Source organism: Salmo salar, chromosome ssa14, assembly GCF_905237065.1.
Source record: "Salmo salar chromosome ssa14, Ssal_v3.1, whole genome shotgun sequence".
Taxonomy (NCBI): domain Eukaryota; kingdom Metazoa; phylum Chordata; class Actinopteri; order Salmoniformes; family Salmonidae; genus Salmo; species Salmo salar.
The window spans coordinates 13,473,934-13,482,346 of NC_059455.1; positions in this window are offsets into that span (position 1 = coordinate 13,473,934).

Consider the following 8,413-nt stretch of genomic DNA (forward strand, 5'->3'; position numbering starts at 1 on the left):
TTTGGACTCATTATTAATAAAGTCCCTAGTAATCAGGTTAATGTGTGACACGAGTGGTCTGATAAAAATATTGGCAATGAATATGAGTACACCACTGCAAAGCATGAGGCAAGCTGACCATCTCTAATAAATAGGACATTAGTCAACATTGTTTGTTAATAAAGGGAGATTTCTAAATGTTTCAACTTCATATTTATCATCTCCAGCGCAGAACCCTTTAGAAATACCTGGATTTCTGCATAAATTGGTCATAACATTTAAATCTGATCTTCATCTCGGTCACAACAATAGACAAACACAGTCTGCTTAAACTAATAACACAAACAATCATACGTTTTCATGTCTTTATTGAACACACTGTTTAATAACTGGTTGACCCTCCTTTGGCAGCAACAACCTCAACAAAATGTTTTCTGTAGCTGCGGATCAGACCTGCGCAACGGTCAGGAGGAATGTTGGACCATTCCTCTTTACAAAACTGTTTCAGTTCAGCAATATTCTTGGGATGTCTGGTGTGAACTGCTCTCTTGAGGTCATGCCACAGCATCTCAATCGAGTTGAGGTCAGGGCTCTGACTGGGCCACTCCAGAAGGCGTATTTTCTTCTGTTGAGCCATTCTGTTGTTGATTTACTTCTGTGTTTTGGGTTGTTGTCCTGTTGCATCACCCAACTTCTTTTGAGCTTCCATTGGCGGACAGATAGCCTAACATTCTCCTGCAAAATTCTTGATAAACTTGGGAATTCATTTTTCCGTCAATGATAGCAAGCTGTCCAGGCCCTGAGGCAGCAAAGCAGCCCCAAACCATGATTCTCCCTCCACCATACTTTACAGTTGGGATGAGGTTTTGATGTTGGTGTGCTGTGCCTTTTTTTCTCCACACATAGTGTTGTGTGTTCCTTCCAAACAATTCAACTGTAGTTTCATCTGTCCACAGAATATTTTGCCAGTAGCACTGTGCAACATCCAGGTGCACTTTTGCAAACTTCAGACGTGCTGCAATGTTTTTTTGGACAGCAGTGGCTTCTTCCATTTTGTCCTCCCATGAACACCATTCTTGTTTCGTGTTTTACATATCGTAGACTCATCAACAGAGATGTTAGCATATTCCAAAGATTTCTGTCAGTCTTTAGCTGACACTGTAGGATTCTTCTTAACCTCACTGAGCATTCTGCGCTGTGCTCTTGCAGTCATCTTTGCAGGACGGCCACTCTTAGTGAGAGTAGCAACAGTGCTTAACTTTCTCCATTTATAGACCATTAGTTTAACCATGGACTGATGAACATCAAGTCTTTTAGAGATACTTTTGTAACCCTTTCCAGCTTTATGCAAGTCAACAATTCTTAATCTTAGGTCTTCTGAGATCTCTTTTGTTCGAGGCATGGTTCACATTTGATTTATTTAACAAGGCAAGTCAGTTAAAAACAAATTCTTGTTTACAATGACGGCCTACCCGGGTTAACTGCAATGTTCAGGGGCAGAACGACAGATTTTTTACCTTGTCAGCTCTGGGATTCAATCCAGCAACATTTCAGTTACTGGCACAATGCTCTAACCACTAGGCTACCTGCCGCCCCACATCAGGCAATGCTTCTTGTGAATAGCAAACTCAAATTTTGTGAGTGTTTTTTATAGGGCGACGGCAGCTCTCACCAACATCTCCAATCTCGTCTCATTGATTGGACTCCAGGTTAGCTGACTCCTGACTCCAATTAGCTTTTGGAGAAGTCATTAACCTAGGAGTTCACATACCTTTTCCAACCTACACTGTGAATGTTTAAATTATGTATTCAATATAGACAAGAGAAATACAATAATTTGTGTGTTATTCGTTTAAGCACACTATGTTTGTCTATTGTTGTGACTTAGATGAAGATCAGATCAAATTTGATGACCAATTTATGCAGAAATCCAGGTAATTCCAAAGGGTTCACATACTTTTTCTTGCCACTGTATGTAAAAATTGTGCATTTCTATGTTCTGTAGTAAAAAAAGATAAGTGTTTCCAAGGACACTGGTGTGCATCGTGTGATTTTGACCAATTGTGAGCAGGCATTATCTTTCTCTAAGTTTCTACGTTTTTCCAAAGACATCATCAACCAATTAGTAGGCAATGCCTTCTCAAAATTGGTCAAAATGCACAATTTTTACATATGTTGATGTTTGGGTGGCGCTGGAGATGATGGATAATATTAGCTTTTCCTCTAACATTTCAAAGGCTGTCCATAATATACTATGATCATGTGTTCAATCACACATTCAATAAGTTGGTTGTAGCAGAGGATATAACAGTATTAATTACTCCAATGTTACACAGAGGCCCCAAAGGTCACTAATATTGATGGCACAGTCTTCTATCCACCCATTGGCTAAATCTAAATCTATAAACACACTCTGAAGTGTGCTTCCCATTAGATGGTGGCTCCTCGATCAGAGTCCAGTGGGAGTCATGAGACTGGAGCACAAAGTCTCAATGTGTGTTGGTGGGATATCATGAGATGTGTGTTAGCAGTGTAACACATCCATCTCACTTTCTCTAATGTGTAATGCACTTTATTAACCTACAGTACATTTTCTTACTGACAGTCCCTGTTTTGGGGAAAAGCTTTGGGATGGGGCTGGAGAAATGTTACCCCTATGGATGCAAGGACTGATATCAAATGGATAGTTTTAACCATGTTTAGAGGCTATATAGTGTTTGCTAACATTTACTTTGTTTACAAACATTGGAGTAATACAATCTTGTGTTTTGGGTTCTGATGGGGTACGACAGTTGAATTAAGCTCATGAGGCATTTATAAGTTACACTATATAAACAAAATAATGCGGACACCCCTTCAAATTAGTGGATTTGGCTATTTCAGCCACAGGTGTATAAAATCAAGCACACAGCCATGCAATCTCCATAGACAAACATTGGCAATAGAATGGCCTTACTGAAGAGCTCAGTGACTTTCAATGTGGCACCGTTATAGGATTCCACCTATCCAACTAGTCAGTTCATCCAATTTCTGGCCTGCTAGAGCTGCTCGGTCAACTGTAAGTGCTGTTATTGTGAAGTGGAAATGTCTAGGAGCAACAACGGCTCAGCTGCGAAGTGGTAGGCCACACAAGCTCACAGAATGGGATGACTGAGTGCTGAAGTGTGTAAAAATCGCCTGTCCTCATTGCAACACTCACTACTGAGTTCCAAACTGCCTCTGGAAGCAACGTCAGCACAAGAACTGTTCGTCGGGAGTGTCATGAAATGGGTTTCCATGGCCGACCAGCCGCACACAAGTCTAAGATCACCATGTGCAATGCCAAGCGTTACCTGGAGTGGTGTAAAGCTCGCTGCCATTGGAGTCTGGAGCTTTAGAAACGCGTTTTCTAGAGTGACGAATCACGCTTCACCATCTGGCAGTCTGACGGACAAATCTGGGTTTGGCAGATGCCAGGAGAGCGCTACCTGCCCCAATGTACAGAGCCAACTGTAAAGTTTGGTGGAGGAGGAATAAATGTCTGGGGCTGTTTTCATGGTTCGTGCTAGGCCCCTTATTTCAATGACATTCTACAATGACATTCTAGACGATTCTATGCTTCCAACTTTGTGGCAACAGTTTGGGAAGGTCTTTTCCTGTTTCAGCGTGACAATGACCCCGTTGTATAAAGCGAGGCCCTTACAGAAATGGTTTGTCGAGATCGGTGTGGAAGAACTTGACTGGCCTGCACAGAGCCCTGACCGCAACCCCATCAAACACCTTTGGGATGAATTGGAATGCTGACTGCGAGCCAGGCCTAATAGCCCAACATTTAGTGCCCGACTTCACTAATGCTCTTGTTGCTGAATAGAAGCAAGTCCCCACAGCAATATCCCAACATCTAGAGGAAAGCTTTCCCAGAAGAGTGGAGGCTGTTATAGCAGCAAAAGGGGGACCAACTCCAGATTGATGTCCATGATTTTGGAATGAGATGTTCGATGAGCAGGTGTACTCATACTTTTGCTCATGTAGTGCATATTCTTCAAGAATCAATGGGTAAATATAATTACATTTATAAGTTCCAAAATGGATGTATTAACTGCAGATTGCCCATTTAAATTACCTTCAAAGTAATTGCATTATGATTGGGTTATTAATGTTTCACTGTGTCATAATGTTCCCATGAACGATTGGTTCTCCATCAAAATGTCTGGGGTCAGTCTGCCATTTGAACGGAATTTGTTCAGCTATGAATTATAAGTTGTTGTCAGCTACATGAATCAAAAGTAAACATGACCCAGTGACAATGATCACGTTCCCCTGCTCAGACGTTGCATGCTGATCAACCAATGGTTGCGTATCCACCTCATCGACTGTGTCATCGACTGACAGATTGCTAGTGTATGACGTGGTTAGCTGATACTTACACACACGTTCTCGTGTTTCCACACTAAATTGTGGAAAGAATGGTTGCATAACAAGTTTCAAGTTGCATTTGCCACATGCACAAGTATAGTGAAACGCTTAACTTGCAAGCCCTTCGAAACTGTGTAGTATTCAATATCAAAATATTAGAACAAAAACAACAGGAAAAATAAGCAGGGGAAGAAGAAGAAGATAAAAACTAGAGAATGTAAGCTGTATACATGGTCGGTGCCAGTACCAAATGTACAATGTGCAGGGATACTGGAGTAGTTGAGGTAGATACAGTATGTTCATGTCGTTAGGGATTAGGAGAAAGTGGCTGGTAGCAGAATAAATAATAATAACACAAATATTTTTTTTTATAGTAAACAATATCGTAGCAGCATAAGTGCTGGGTGGGTGCCTGCGTAGTGGTGAGTGTGTGAGTATGTTTGAGTGTTTGTGTGAGTGTATGTTTGAGTGTTGGTGTATGTATGTTTGAGTGTTAGTGTGAGTGTGTGTGTGTATGTTTGAGTGTGAGTGCGTGTATGTTTGAGTGTTAGTGTGAGTGTGTGTATGTGAGTGTGTGAGTGTATGTTTGAGTGTTAGCGTGTATGTGCAAGAGTGTCAGTGTAGGTGGCTGGAAAGCAAACAGGGCTGGAAAGTGACTGGTAATAGGAATATATAAATACTTATGGTTATATACTAATGGTAATATACAGTATATGTACACTCCCGTTCAAAAGCTTGGGGTCACTTAGAAATGTCCTTGTTTTTGAAAGAAAAACACATTTTTTGTCCATTCAAATTACATCAAATTGATCAGAAATACAGTGTAGAGATTGTTAATGTTGTAAATGACTATTGTAGCTGGAAACGGCAGGTTTTTTATGGAATATCTACATAGGCGTACAGAGGCCCATTATCAGCAACCATCACTCCTGTGTTCCAATGGCACGTTGTGTTAGCTAATCCAAGTTGATCATTTTAAAAGGCTAATTGATCATTAGAAAACCCTTTTGCAATTATGTTAGCACAGCTGAAAACTGTTGTTCTGATTAAAGAAGCAACAAAACTGGCCTTCTTTAGACTAGTTGAGTATGTGGTAGCCTAGTGGTTAGAGCGTTGGACTTGTAACCGAAAGGTTGCAAGATTGAATCCCTGAGCTGACAAGGTAAAAATCTGTTGTTCAGGGGCAGAACAAGGCAGTTAATCCACTGTTCCTTGGCCGTCATTGAAAATAAGAATTTGTTCGTAACTGACTTGCCAAGTTAAATAAAGGTAAAATAAAATCTGGAGCATCAGCATTTGTGGGTTCGATTACAGGCTCAAAATGGCCAGAACCAAAGAACTTTCTTCTGAAACTCATCAGTCTATTCTTGTTCTGAGAAATGAAGGCTATTCCATGCGGGAAATTGCCAAGAAACTGAAGATCTCATACAACGCTGTGTACTACTCCCTTCACAGAACAGCGCAAACTTGCTCTAACCAGAATATGAAGAGGAGTGGGAGGCCCCGGTACACAACTGAGCAAGAGGACAAGTATATTAGAGTGTCTAGTTTGAGAAACAGACGCCTCACAAGTCCTCAACTGGCAGCTTTATTAAATAGTACCCGCAAAACACCAGTCTCAACGTAAACAGTGAAGAGGCAACTCCGGGATACTGGCTTTCTAGGCAGAGTTGCAAAGAAAAAACAAAACCTTCCATACACATTTGCCAATTGTAGAAGCGCTCAGAAAGTAACTTTTGGAACCGGAATGCCAAAACATTAAAGAGATAAAGGTGCTCAAAGTGGACCTATTTTGCTTACCATTCCATACATAAGACATCCATGTCTTCATCACTGGAAAAGATAAATGTTTGTGTTTGATATAATTTAAAAGCTTACAAACAGGGTTTTCAAACTGTTTTATAATTTCTTGTAAAAATGTTTTTTTTTTTTAAATATAAATATTGTAATTTTGTTTTAACCTTAAATGTCAATGATCTAAAAACAAGTAAACTCAGATTTTCTTTCTCCATATTCACATATGTTGTAGAATGGGCCTATCCCTGAGTGCCATTGTTTTGGCATAAAAGGTCCAAAAAGTCACTTTCTGACCATTTCTTCCATAGGCAAACATGTATGGAAGGCTTTGTTTAAATCAAATGGGATGCTGTCCAAAAGTGATTGAATTCATATGGATTTACCCTACTGTTTTAAGAGATTGGTGTCCAGGCAAACAATAAGCTTCTTCTCCTCTCTACTTATTCTTCCTCACATAGACCTGATCAGATAGGTCCTCTTTTCATATTTCTTTTTAACTCTGGAAGGAAAAGTGCTATATGAATAAAGTAATGTCTATTTTCATTGTTACAGTCTTACAGGACAGTTATACATCATGGGGGCATAATCCACTTCCTATTAGCTGCTGATCTCGTTTTAGTCTGCCAGGACAGTCATAAATAACTTCAGCCTCCATGCACATGACTTCAACTTGTAAAATTGTGCCTCCAATTAGGAAACCAAGATGTCCATTCATCCCCTATTAGATCAGCCAACCACATTGCCCATAATGGGTGTTACAATCTCTTTCAACTGATCTGGTTGCTCTCACAGGGACCTCAGTCTGGTTTCACATCATTGTCAGTCTGTAGCAAGTCTGCTTTAGGACTTTTGGGCTTGGACTCCCATGCCCCAATTTTATATATTTTTATTACCTGTTCCAGTAACACAAATGTTTTCCCCCATATATCGTTTTTCACAGTTCATTGTACATACATACACTTGGAATATCAGTGCGAGCTGACCTCTCGTCACTAAATTGGCAACCTAATTTTATTTCATGGCATCCCATAAAGCACAAAATGTGCATATAAATTGAAAATGCAGTGTACATAAACCAAAACCCTTGACACGTAGTTGTTATAAATATGCAATAGGTCACTAGGAAAATAATTAAGTGATAATGCCCGAGAAGCCAGTGTTTGGAGGATATATTGGCGCGGGTGTTGTTTCATCTCGGGCCAGCAAACCTTCCCAATATATCCTCCAAACACCGGCTTCTCGGGCATTATCACTTTTATACAACGGGTTACCAACATATTCAAATAATGATTGACATATTTCATTAAAAACGTTATTTTGATTCATTAATTCATAGTATTTCATCCTTCCACAAGATATAGTCCCGACACAAATCTGGGGTTGCTACCCAAGCCGTCTGGAGGTTCATTCTATTGGTTCGGTTGCCAGAGACGCGACCCAGTTGTTCAGTCTTTTTGTTCGGTACCTATGGACTCGACCCAGTCGTTCAGTCTTTTTATTCGGTACCTATGGACTCGACCCAGTCGTTCGCTCTAAATGTTCCATTGTCATTCTGGCTGGCAAAGGTTCTTATCCATTGCTTGCTAGCTAGCCAACTACGGCTAATTTACAGTTACTTCAAACAGTGCAGCCAGAATAACAACAGTAGTTGTATTTGCATTTTTATGCTGTTTTCTAGTGACAATTATTGTGACTTCCATAACAATGAGCTAATGAGCCGCAATTTCGCCTAAAATAGAACGTGCTCACTCGTCAGGAGACTTGTTCAGAGGAGCTAGCCTACAACACAGCTAACACAATCACTTCAAACTGAAGCTGGAAAGACCGCAAACTACAGTAGCTGCACTTCGTTTAGTTGGACCTTTTTTCAATTCACATTTCTTTGTATATATCCATAAAAATGATGTAAGCTGATTCATGAGTTCGTCTGGCTGAGAAGCGCTGCCTGCCTGTCTCTCGTCCCGACTCGTTCATTACTATGGGACAGCTGGAGACAGAAATTGAATTTTGAAACAATGTTGGAAATGTCAGAGAGACAGAGAGCAAGGTTTATAGTACATTATACCCCTGGATTTAGCTGGTGGTAACGTGTGGAATGCGGTTTAACCAGCGTTCAGTATTCAGGATTAGACCCACCCGTTGCCTAATTAATAAGAACAAATCCATTGATGCAATGTGCATATGACATCATGTTCATAGGTTAATCACCGGCAAAGCATTTTGAATAGACATATCTGACCAT